The sequence below is a fragment of the Monodon monoceros genome, unplaced genomic scaffold (genome assembly GCF_005190385.1).
Source record: "Monodon monoceros isolate NGI ecotype Baffin Bay Population unplaced genomic scaffold, NGI_Narwhal_1 Super_Scaffold_13, whole genome shotgun sequence".
Taxonomy (NCBI): Eukaryota; Metazoa; Chordata; class Mammalia; order Artiodactyla; family Monodontidae; genus Monodon; species Monodon monoceros.
In genome coordinates, this window is record NW_021703769.1 from 50,594,496 (window position 1) to 50,607,810 (window position 13,315).

Sequence of the window (13,315 nt, forward strand, 5' to 3'; positions counted from 1 at the left end):
TCCTTTGCCCATTTTTAAATGGGGTTATTTATTTATTTTTTTGCTATTGAGTTGTGTGAGTTCCTTATACACTTTGGATATTATCCTCTTAGTATATATATGCTTTGCAAATATTTTCTCCCATTCAGTAGGTGGCCTTTTCGTTTTGTTGATTGTTTTCTTTGCTGTGCAGAAGCTTTTCAGTTTGCATAGTCCCAGTTGTTTATTTTTCCTTTTGTGGTCTGTGCTTTTGGTGTCAAATCCAAAAAATCATTGCCAAAACCAATGTCAGGGAGGTTTTCTCCTATGTTTTCTTCTAGGAGTTTTATGCTTTCAGGTTTTACGTTTAAGTCTTTAATCCATTTTGAGTTAATTTTTGTGTATGGTGTAAGGGTCTGATTTTCCCAACATCATTTATTGAAGAAACTATCTTTTTCCTATTGTGTATTCTTGGCACCCTTGTCAAAGATTAATTGACTGTATGTGTGTGAGTTTATTTTTGGGTTCTCTGTTCTGTTCCATTGGTCTATGTGTCTGTTTTTATGCCAGTACCATACTGTTTTGATTACTAATAGCTTTGTAGTATAGTTTGAAATCAAGGAGTGTGATACCTTAAGCTTTGTTCTTCTTTCTCAAGAATCCTTTGGATATTCAAGGTCTTTTGTGATTTCATATGAATTTTAGAATTACCTTTTCTATTTCTGTGAAAAATGCCATTAGAATTATGATAGAGATTGAATTGAATGTGTAGATCCCTTTGTGTAGTGTGGATATTTTAAAAATATTGTCTTCCAATCCATAAAGACATATCTTTCCATTTACTTATGTCCTTTTTCAATTTCCTTCATCACTGTCTTATAGTTTTCAATATACAGACCTTTCATGTTCTTGGTTAAATATATTCCTTAGAACTTTATTCTTTTTGATGCTATTATAAATGGGATGGTTTCTTGATTTCTTTTTTCAGATAGCTCATTGTCAGTGTATAGAAATGCAAATGAATTTTGCATGTTGATTTTGTATCCTGCAACTTTGCTGAATTCATTTATTCTAACATATTTTTGGCAAACTCTTTAGAGTTTTCTATATGTAAGACTATGTCGTTTACAAACAGGGAGAATTTAACTTCTTTTCTGATTTGTATGCCTTTTATTTCTTTTTCTTGTCTAATTGATCTGGCTAGGATTTCCAGCACTATATTGAATAGAAGTGGTGTCATACAGAGTGAAGTAACCTAGAAAGAGAAAAACAAATATCATATATTAACACATATATGTGGAATCTAGAAAAATGGTACAAATGAACCTATTTGTAGGGCAGGAATAGAGACATAGACATAGAGAATAGACATGTGAACACAGCGGGGGAAGGGGAGGGTGGGATGAATTGGGAGATTAGGTTTGACATAAATACACTACCATGTGTAAAATAGATAGCTAGAGGGAACATGCTGTATAGCACAGGGAGCTCAGCTCAGTGCTCTGTGACGACCTAGATGGGTGGGATGGGAGAGGTGGGAGGGAGGTCCAAGAGGGAGGGGATATAGGTATATATATAGCTGATTCACTTCATTGTACAGCAGAAACTAACACAATATTGTAAAGCAATTTTACTCCAAAAAAAAAAAAAAGTGGTGAAGGTAGGCATCCTTGTCTTGTTCCTGATCTAGAGGAACAGCTTTCAGCTTTTCACTGTTGAATATGTTAGCTGTGGGCTTGTCATATATGGCCTTTATTATGTTGGGGTACGTTCCTTCTATACCTCATTTGTTGAGAGTTTTTATCATAAAAAGGATGTTGAATTTTGTCAATGCTTTTTTGGAATTTACTGAGATGATCATATAATTCTTATTCTTCAATCTGTTAGTGTAGTATATCACATTTATTGATTTGCATATGTTTAATTTTCCTTTCATCCCATGGATAAATTTCACTTGGTTGTGGTGCATGATCCTTTTTTTTTTAATAGTGAACTTATTTATTTATTTATTTATGGCTGTGTTGGGTCTTCATTGCTGTACGTGGGCTTTCTCTAGTTGCGGAGAGTGGGGGCTACTCTTCATTGCAGTACTTCTTATTGCGGTGGCTTCTCTTGTTGCAGAGCATGGGCTCTAGGGTGCACGGGCTTCAGTAGTTGTGGCACGCGGGCTCAGTAGTTGTGGCTCATAGGCTCTAGAGCGCAGGCTCAGTAGTTGTAGAGCACGGGCTTAGTTGCTGTGCAGCATGTGGGATCTTCCTGGACCAGGGCTTGAACCTGTGTTGCCTGCATTGGCAGGCAGATTCTTAACCACTGCGCCACCAGGGAAGCCCGCATGATCCTTTTAATGTGCTGTTTAATTCAGTTTTCTCTCATTTTGTTGAGGGTTTTTGCATTTATGTTCATCAGAGATATTGGCCTATAATTTTCTTTTTTTATACTGTCTTTATCTGGCTTTGGTATGAGGGTAATGCTGACCTTATAAAATGAGTTTGGAAGTGTTCCCTCCTCTTCAGTTGTTTGGAAAGTTGAGAAATATTGGCATTAGTTCTTCTTTAATTAATTAATTAAATTCTATTTATTTTTAGCAGGGGAGGGGGAAGTAGAGGAGGTAAAAAAAAAAGTTTGGTTTCTGCATCAAAGCACTTTCCCTAAGAGTGGTGATTCGTTCATTGCATATCATCATGGGTGCACATAGTTATCCTGGCTTTCATGACAGTTTGAATTCAAGGTAATGTATGGAATATGTATTTTTCTGAAATCCAATGTATTCATGTGGACATATACAGGGTATCCCTTGTGTTCTCATTCTCATATGAAAGATAATGGCACTTTGGCTTCAAGAACAAATAAAAAATATCATAACTACAGCTTGTGTTTGATTTGGGTCTGGGCTAATTACTTAAGGAACAATTTAGTAATAAAGGTCTCAGATATTTAAATTACCTATGAAGCTGCAATTAATTAAGGGGCTGCTGATTCTGAGAACTATGCAACCAACAGGGAATGAGGGAAGAATTACATGTCTGGATGCCAAGTTCAGAGCCAAATATCAATAATCTCCTTCACACTTTTGCAATATCTACAAATAAAGTAGAGAGAAAGGATAAAAATAATATATAAATAATGATAAATAAAAAGTACATATAGAACTGGGAAAATCATTTTTCATTACATTTGCCACGTATTCCAGTTCAATAAGATGTTTGTAAGGAAAAAAAGCAACTTAAGACAGAAAACTAGTTACACTGTTGCAGTTCAGAACTGCTTGAAAACAGAAGAATGAATACCAGTCAACTTCCCTGATTTAAACCTAATTGTTTTAAGACATATTTTGTAACCTGAACATCTATGTTATGCCTTGAAAATTCAAAGCAAAAAGTGAACCATATGGAAAGCCAGAAACTTCAATACATCTAGACAGACGTTTGCTTGTAGTTTTTGGTATCCAAATTTTTTTCCACACACAGTGCAGACGCCCTTTTTGTAGGCACAGCACTGGCAATAATGAGAACCCAGTTGGTGCACAGAACTTCTACAAATTCTGCAAGTGGAGGACCTATTCTTTCCATGTGGATCAAGTCTTGCTTTTTTTTTTAGGTCAAAGCTTTATTTTTGTCCAGCTCTCTTCCACCACTTCCTGTGATATTCCTTGCACCATCTTTCCATGTATCTAGGGTGATAACAGTACCAAGTTTCTTTTTACATTTTTCACACACCATCCTTCCATGACAGAAGGAGTGGTAGCTAGTTCTTCTTTAAATGTTTGGTAGAATTCACCCATGAAGGCTTCTGGTCTTGGGCTTTTCTTTGTTGGTAGGTCTTTGGTTACTGCATCAATTACCTTACTTGCAATTGGTCCATTCAGATTTTCTATTTCTTTATGATTCAGTCTTGATAGGTTGCATGTTTCTAGGATTTTATCCACTTCTTATAGGTTATATAAAATTTGTTGGCGTATAGTTGTTCATAGCAGTCTCTTATGATGCTTTATATTTCTGTAGTATCAGTTGTAATGTCTCCTCCCTTTTTTCTTTGTTAGTCTAGCTAAAGGTTTGTCAGTTTTATCTTTTTAAAAAACCCCAACTATTAGTTTTGTTGATCTTTTTAATTGTCTTTCTAGTGTCTTTGAAATTCATCTCTAATCTTTATTTCCTTACATCTGCTAACTTTGGACTTATTTTTCCTTCTTTTTTCTAATTCCCTGAGGTGTAAAGTTAGATTGTTTGAGATCTTTCTTTTTTCTTAATGTAGGTGTTTATCACTCTTAACTTACCTCAGGATTGTTTTTGATGAGTCCCATAAGTTTTGGTATGTTGTGTTTGTCTCAAGATAGTTTTTTATTTCCCTCTTGATTTCTTCTTTGACCCATTGGTTGGTTGTACAGGTGTATATCATTTAATTTCCACATATTTATATATTTTTTTCCTATTTTTTTTTAGTAGAGTTAGGAAGGAACTGGACTTTTAATTTTATTTATTTATTTTTGGCTGTGTTGGGTCTTCGTTTCTGTGTGAGGGCTTTCTCTAGCTGCAGCGAGCTGGGGCCACTCTTCATTGCGGTGCGTGGGCCTCTCACTGTCGCGGCCTCTCTTGTTGCGGAGCACAAGCTCCAGACGCGCAGGCTCAGTAGTTGTGGCTCACGGGCCTAGTTGCTCCGCGGCATGTGGGACCTTCCCAGACCAGGGCTCGAACCCTCTGCATTAGCAGGCAGATTCTCAACCACTGCGCCACCAGGGAAGCCCTCTCCTATTTTTGATTTCTAGTTTCATACCATTGTGTTTAGGTAAGATACTTGATATGACTTCAATCTTATTAAAATTGTTAAGACTTGTTTTGTGACCTAATATATAATCTCTCCTGAAGAATGTTCCATGTGCCTTGTAAAGAATGTGTCTTCTTCTGGTTTTGGATGGAATGTTCTGTATATGTCTGCTAGGTCCATTGGTCTATAGTGTTATTCAAGTCCAGTATTTCCTTATTGTTTTTCTGTCTGAATGATCTATCAGTTGTTGAAAGTAGGATATTGAAGTCCTCTACTATAACTGTATCACTGTCTATTTCTCCTTTTAGTTCTGCTAATATTTATTTTATATATATAAGTGCTCCAATATTGGGTGCATATATATTTATAATTGTTATATCTCCTTGATATACATATATATATATATATATATATATATATATATATATATATAGGGAACTATGTTCCCCAGAATTCCCTTCCATGTTGGTATGGCTTGAAAAGAAATCCGTGTGTGATCGGGAAGGTTTAAATGAAGCAGCAGCAATGAAGCTCTGAGGTCAGTGCAGGGATGAGTCCTCACTAGCTCATGCACATGGTCACTGATCTGCTGAGCTCCTTTGGTCAGCAGCAGGTCCATGGCTCCTGCAGCTCTCACCAAGTCTCTTCCACTAGCTTCTCAGTGTCCTGAGCCAGGCACATTTGCAGATTCAAGGTGAAGGGCACCAGCTCCTTCTGCAAGTCATTATGTTATCAAGGGTAGAGGCAGAGAGAGACAGATGTGGTTCCAGTTTGTCCTCGCTCTCCCTTGCTTCCCCCTTAACTCTTTTTCTGATTTTCTGATTTCTCTGACTTTAGCAGTTGTAGATGAAGAGGCAGCCAGCCTTCCATAGGCTTTCCCCCTTACTCCCACAATCATGTAAAACGTGATCTCTACAATTAATTCCTTATTTTATATTGCTCATGGAGGTTCTGCTTCCCTGGTTAAAACTTAACAGATATGTGAATGAATTTTACCCTAACACATATACATAAATGTATCTTATGTCAATGACACTTCAAATCAGTGGGGAATGAAAAGGTTATTCAGTCAGCATCCTTGAAAAAAATTAGCTAATATATTTGGAAAATAGTATATCTGTACTTCATATCATTCATAAAAATGTGATGATATGGTTTTTTTTTTTTTCCTGCTTAACTTTTTTTTTTCTTTTTTTTTTTAACATCTTTATTGGGGTACAATTGCTTTACAATGATGTGTTAGTTTCTGCTCTATAACAAAGTGAATCAGTTATATATATACATATGTTCCCATATGTCCTCCCTCTTGCGTCTCCCTCCCTCCCACTCTCCCTATCCCACCCCTCCAGGCTGTCACAAAGCACCGAGCTAATATCCCTGTGCCATGCGGCTGCTTCCCACTAGCTATCTACCTTACTACGTTTGTTATGATATGTTTATAGAAACATATTGGAAGAAAATATAGAATATATTTGTAGCCCCAGAATACAGAAACAAAATGCAAACATCAAAAAAATTGAAAATTTTAATGTATCAAACATAAAGCTGTTCAAAGGCAGTTTTATTTTTTGAGTTTGTCCAAAAATTTTTTTAAAAAAAGAATCTCAGGGGACTGACTTTGAATCTAGCCATTCAGCTAGATGATAAAAGTTGTAGAAAATTTCCAAAATGGAGTGTGTGTGTGTGAGTGAGAGACAGAGAGACAGAGAGATAGATAGATGGAGAGAATATGTGTGTTTGAAGAGAACTTTGGTCATAAGAGCAGCGTGGGCCAGGTATGGAGTCAGGAGCCTTCAGCCATACTGGGAATCAGTATTCCTTCCTGGCTGGATCACAGAAGGAAGATAGGAGATGTGGCTGAAACGTCATGTTGCTGCAGACATGGAGCTCACAACAGGAGAATACACAGAGCATCCCCCATCCCATTCTGTCAGGACTTGCTCTTTGCCCCCACACTAACCATTCCTGCTCAGCCTCAGCAGTGAGAACACCAGTGCTTCTCCAGATCCATCTCCCATCACCCTCCTCTTAGCCCTCCTGTTCCAGCCAAATCTCCAAGGCCCTCTACAAACCCAGGCCTTTGCCTGAGCAGTTCTCTCAGCCTGGGACCCACCCCTCTTCCTTCTTTTGATAACTTCCCTCTGCCTACAAGCCCTACTTGTCAGGGCTGGGTCACAGCTTCTTTGCCTCCTCCAGAAAGAATGTCACCCTTTGGCACTTTGAACTGCCTTTTTCAACGCACTTATCACACTCATAGTAATCATCAGTTTACTATCTCTTGCACCATAAGGTTGAACTCCCTGGGGCCATGGATTGTGATTTACATTCCTCTCCACAGCCTTGCCCCTACACAGGTCCTGAGTGCTGAGCCTAGTCTTGAATAAACAGTCTGGTCTCCTGGTTTCTGTTCCTTCCTCTCTTCAACCTGTCCTGCACACAGGCCTGATTCTCATCCTAAAGCAAAATTTGAATTATATCATCCCCAACTCAAAATCCTTCCTTGGCTGACCTTCACCAGGGGAACTATTTCAATTGTTGGCATTCAAGGCCTTGCACACCGTGCAGTGAGGACTGTTAGGTCAACCGGGGAAAGGTCAGGTAAGACGCACAATCAAGGTTAGGTAAGCTGATCTTAAGAAAATTTACAGAGAGCCCAGTTTAGCACATAATTTTCTCCCTCCCTCCCTTCCTCATTCATTGAGCACCATGGTCAGGACCTGTGCTGGGCCTTGATAAAACTGATTATGTTCCTGTGCTGGCCCCCCAAAAGACATGGGCCTTGTTCTCTGTGCACCCCACCATTGTCTGACTCAAGTGGTGTGCTGGTGAATGTTTGACCCTGGTGGGAGTTGGGGGTTGGGGGGGTGGGGACTGATTTCTAGAGTTTGCCAATTTCTGTGGTGTAAATACTCCCATTATGGATGATGTCAAGTTACCAACAGGGTCACTGAATGTGGAGTCAGAAATAAATGTACAGTAGCACACCATTGTATGGTATTTCCACCATACGGATATAATAGACACAAAAACCTCAAGAACATAGATAATCGTAAAATACATAGAAAGCAATAAATTTTGATTATTTGCTACATTTTTGAATATAATTTAATTGTAGGTTTATATACTACAACTTCTAACGATGACTTTTTAAAAAATATATATTTATTTGGCTGCACTGGGTCTTAGTTGCAGCATGTGGGATCTTTAGTTGCGGCATGCAGGATCTAGTTCCCTGACCAGGGATCGAACCCTGGCCCCCTGCCTTGGGAGCGCGGGGTCTTGACCACCAGGGAAGTCCCCAACAATGACTTTTAAAAGATAATGTATTGAACATCCAGCTTGCAAAACTCCTGAACACAGTCTCCTCATTTAAAAAAAAAAAATTATTTTATTTATTTATTATTTTTGGCTGCATTGGGTCTTCACTGCTGCGTGTGGGCTTTCTCCAGTTGTGGCGAGCGGGGGCTACTCTTCGTTGCGGTGTGCGGGCTTCTCATTGCAGTGGCTTGTGGCTCACGGGCTTCAGTAGTTGTGACTTGCCGGCACTAGAGCGCAGGCTCAGTAGTTGTGGCGCACTGGCTTAGTTGCTCCGCAGAATGTGGGTTCTTCCCGGACCAGGGCTGGAACCCGTCTCCCCTACAATGAGGCGGATTCTTAACCACTGAGCCACGAGGGAAGCCGTCTCCTCTCATTTTTGATGGTTCGTATTTTACTTCTTCCAAGGCGATGGGAAACAAAGGCAGGAGGAGGAATGGGGCTCAGGTGGGGAGCAGCAAACTCCGGCTCGAGTCCCCCACACGGCCACTTGGGGGCGACAGACACAGTCTGATAGGTAGCCGGGGTCGGAGTCGAAGACCGCTGCGGTCCGCGGCACCTGCTAGGCTCCTGGGCCGTGAAGACGCTTTTCCTTCTATTTCGGGCGCGTCCAGGCCCGGGGGACGCTGGCAGGGGTCTTGGGGCGCGGAAGGGCCGCCCCCAACGCGGCCGCCCTCGTTCCAAAGCCCACACCCGGCAGCCTCTGAGGCCGGAAATCGGCCCAGCCGCCGCCTTCCCGGCATCCCCCTCGCGGTGATCATGGTTCCGCCTGCTGAGGTTCCAGAGCGGTTCTAGGTCATTAATTAATCAGTGGGCAATTAGCTTATATTTTCCTGGACTAGTGCAGATTCGTGCGGAGGGACGAGGAACAGGAGCTTCCTCCTGGGTCACCCTGAGGCAGCAGCACCCGGGAGATCAGGGAAGGAGGCTTCCCAGGCTTCCAGTGTGGGTGCGGACCAGGGCAATGGCCTGCTGGCCAGAAGGCCTGCGTTCTCCTCCCAGCTCTTATGGCAACAGTCTGCGTGGCCTTGGGCAAGGCATTTAACCCGGCTGGGCATGGGTTACTGCAGTAGACACTGTTGCTTGGCTCCTAGACATCTGTTCCCTTTCTTTCTCTTTGGCAGGTAGTGCCCACCCCTCCAGGGAGATTTACTCCAGTGCTGCGTCTGGCCCAGTTGGTCCTGTTTCCCTCGTCAAATGCTGGCTCCTTGAAAGTACTATCCAAGCAGCCTGTTGCAAAGACAGAACTGAGTTTGTTGCTTCCCTTGTTCAGGGAGAGCAGCATCTTGAAACAGTCCTTAGTGGAGAGGAGGTGGGAAGGGCAAAGTTGAGATAGTGAGGTTTGGGGGTCTGGTTTAAGGTGGACCTTAATGAGGATTGGGTAAGAATCATATAGTTTAAGGTTGTTGGTCACAGTAGTTTAGGATTTGTCGTCTCAGCGAGGTGAGGGTTTCAGAGTCTTGGAGCTTCAACAGTTGTTTGATGTTACCTGTTAAAAAGTGGTGCCATTTTTTATGGATTTTTCTGAAGTCAAGGCGTAAAGTTATTTGCACCTTTTGTCCTCCTGGGCAGGTGTTTCCGGGAATAGTAGACTCACAGTAATAGTCGTTATTTTGCCTCAGCCGGTGTGAGTCACAGTCCTCTGCTATTTGCACCCAGAGGAATCCTGTATGTGGTTTTCTTGTGCGTGAAATGGGGATTATGCTGCGGGGGGCGTGGGGGGCGTGGGGGGGCGTCAGGGGCGCGGGGGGCGCCGGGGGAGCTGGGCATGCGTGAGAAGACCAAGGTTGCAGCCTGTTGGAGCCTTTCAGTATTACAGCACGGTGGGGCTTACAAAACTGTCTGCGTCTTGAAAAATAATTCTTACTCTCAAATCCGAAAAGGGAGCTGCCAAATCGAAACGAATAGATGTTTATTAAATGTCTCCAACATATCACTGTGTTCACTTGCCAACTGCGACTGAACGCATATAGTAACAGGGTCATTGCATTTACTTGGTAAAGGGAGGTGCACGTTCACATGTTTGATGCCGTGTGGTGGAGGCTTCAAGGTTACAAATGTTCCAGGCTTATCAAGGTCTTAAAATGGCCCTGGGGTGTTTGACTGCTGGGCTTCCTACTTCCCAGTCATGTGAATTGGGGTGAGCTCCTCCCCTCTCTGAGCTCCTTTCCTCCTAGGTATGGTGGGGAAGACGGTGCTTTGAGCAGGGTAAGGAGGCTGGAGTGAGTTCACGTGTTGAGCGCCCGAAGTTGCAACTGAGGTGCAGATGATTCTGGGGCAGCGTCAGCCCTTAGCAGTGTGGGCTGCCCTGTGAACTGCGGGCCTAGGACAGCTGTGAGAGAGAGACTGGTCCCATGGGAAGCAAAGTTGGGAAGGACTCAGAGGATTAATCAGGTTGGGAAAGAAAGCAGGAGAAATGAAGGTGACAGTAACCACTATCCCAGCTCAGGGAGTCTGGGGCTTGTTCAGGTCAGTTCCTGCACTGCTCCCACTGACCCCCTCCCCATCCCCAGGACAGGTGCAGGGGCAACATAAAAAATATTGAACAACCAGTTCTTTACAGGCAGGAAACAATCAGAAAAGGCTGGCTGGAGACCCTTGGAGGTCCCCTGTCTCAACAGGCATTAACCCCCCCCCCGCCGCTTTTTTTTTCATTTTTTGGCCATGCTGAGTGGCATGTGGGGTCTTAGTTCCCCAACCAGGGATCAAACCCATACCCCCTGCATTGGAAGCACAGTCTTAACCACTGGACCGCCAGGGAAGTCCCCAGCATTAACCCTTTAGTTACTCCCTTTGGGGGTCTAGAGGAGGGCTGGAGCAGCGGCGTTCAGGGGCAGTCGGGGGCTTGAGGAAGCAACTATGTACAGCCTGTAGGTGACATTCATTTGGGCCCCCTCAGAGCGTCCTGGCTGGATATCTGCTTTGCTAGGGAAGCGTGGAGGTGGCAGGTGTGGCACAAGTGGAGGTTGGCAGCGCAGCCCAGTTCAGGGCAGGCATGGGTGAGGAGTAAATTCTGATCAGGTGGGTCCTCTCTGGGCACTCCCAGGCCCTGGCACCTGATGGCTGGGGTCTCCCGGTGAAGCCTGGGCTCCTTGGGGCTCCTGAGCCTTTGAGCTGCGCCCTCACACGGAACTTTGCTGGTCTTTCCTTCATTTAGACTGGGGGAATTCCTTCCCCTTTTCTGTTCCTCAGTGAAGCATTTCCTGTCTCCTCTTGTCTTTCCCAGCAGACCTGAGGGCAAGGTAAGTCTTGTGACCAAGTCATTAACACCTGGAAAACTAGTTCCCTTTTCCTCGAGGGCAAGAAAGATGGGATCTTGAAACTCTGCCAGGATATGAGGGAAAAATATTTGCATTTCATCTTTCTATGGTAAAGAAAGGAAAGGAAAATAAATCACTATACAATTTTAGAACAGAGAGTAGTTTGATAATACATGCTAAAAGCTGTATGTAAGTTTATAACCTTTGACCTAGCAATATCTCTATTAGGAATATAACTTGTGGAAATAATCAGAGATGTTTTTCAAAGATTTCTGAATAAGATTGTTTAATGAGGCATTCTGTACAGTAGTAAAAAGAATGAATGTCCAGTGTTAATTTTCATGTTATGAAAATAGTTTACTGGCATGGGAAGATACCAAAATATATTACATTTAGAAAACAGATTAAAATAATGTAGTAGCATGATTCCAATAATATAAAAGGGTAAAAATAGAATCCATAGCCTGTTTTATCAGTTAGGAAAAATGTTGTGTACTGTTTCATTTAATTAAGTAATCAATTGACTCAGCAAAAGTGGGAGCTGCTACGTGCCAAGCACTGTGGGTATAACAGTGAGCTGTTAAAAGTGTAATTTTCAAAAAAGGTAAAAGCATGACTTTCAAATAAATATAAGAGTGGCATGTATCAAAGATTTTAACTCATTAATGAAGGAGGAAACCATCAAGATGTTAAAACTGGTTTAAAAGAGAATCTGAAGAAGAGACCTATACATGGGAAATGAGGAATGCTGAAATCAATTTACTAATAATGGATGGGAGACTGCTCAGTAGCCTAAAGCAAGGAATGTAACGTTTGGAATCGTCTCTTCCACAGGATGACGAGAATGCCAACCAGCAATGCTGTCCATCCTCACAGGGTAATCAGTAGCATTGGTGGGATGTGACTTGCTTTCTAGGAGCAGGAATTATTGGCATTACTATCAGTTTTCTGCCAGTTAACTTCTGTCTCCACAGAGCTGTCAAACAGCCTCCTCACCGGAGACAAACAAAGGTGCACTCCCCTATGGGGCCGGATGATCCCTGGAGGCTCCAGCTTGCCTTGGAAGGCTATCCAGGCATCTCATTTGCCCATTTCAAGTCTTCCACACTTTTCCCAACAGGGCTGTGTAAAAGAATAACAGAGGGACTTCCCTGGTGGTCCAGTGGCTAAGACTACGTGCTCCCAATGCAGGGGGCCTGGGTTCTATCCCTGGTCTGGGAACTAGATCCCACATGCCACAACTAAGAGTTCCCATGCCACAACTAAAGGTCCCGCACGTGGCAACGAAGATCTTGCATGCCACAACTAAGACCCGGCGCAGCCAAGTTTATTAATTAGTTAATTTTTTAAAAAAAGAATAACAGGGTGTCACTTAAACTAAGGCCAAAGAGAAGGTGCCTGCTCTGAAGGTGTGGTCAAGACCTTCCGGTTAGATGGAGCAGCACGTGCAAAGGGCCAAGAAGAAATAGAGGCCCAATGGGGCTGGGCGTGAGCCAGGAGTGAGGACAGGAAGGGGAAGAGGTCAGCACGGGTGGACGCTGAAGCACCTGCAGGGAGGAGACGCGAGGATTTGAGATCTCCTAAGTGCAGTGAGCACCGCTAGGGTTTTTAATGGGGAGATGCCGTGACCTAGTTGGTGTTTTGTTAAGCATCTCTGGTTGCTGCAGGAGAAGAGCCTGGAGGGGACCCAGGACCCACCAGGAGGGGGGCTGGCGGGCCTGTGCCGGGGTTGTGGGGTGGGGGAGAAGGCCTGGGCTCTCCCACTCGCTTGTTCTGGGCTGGAGACACCAGGACATGCCGATGGATTGGTGGGAAGTAAGAAGTATTGCTGTGTTGGGCTCAGCCTATCAGTAGTAACGCTGGTGGCGAGGGGTGCCTGAGCCCTTCTCCTAGCCCCACAACACGGCAAGGCCTTCACAAGACGTGTTGTGGCTGGGCTGGCCCTTGTGGTTCTTATTATGATTGCAAGACACACCTTAGCAACAACCCTCAGGAAACTTTGGAAAGAAACCAGATTTATT

General features: G+C 43.2%; 1 pseudogene; it reads right to left on the reverse strand.

Annotated features, from left to right (window-relative positions):
* Positions 1-3,371: 3,371 nt before the first annotated feature.
* Positions 3,372-3,677, reverse strand: LOC114893815 (annotated as a pseudogene).
* Positions 3,678-13,315: the final 9,638 nt, after the last annotated feature.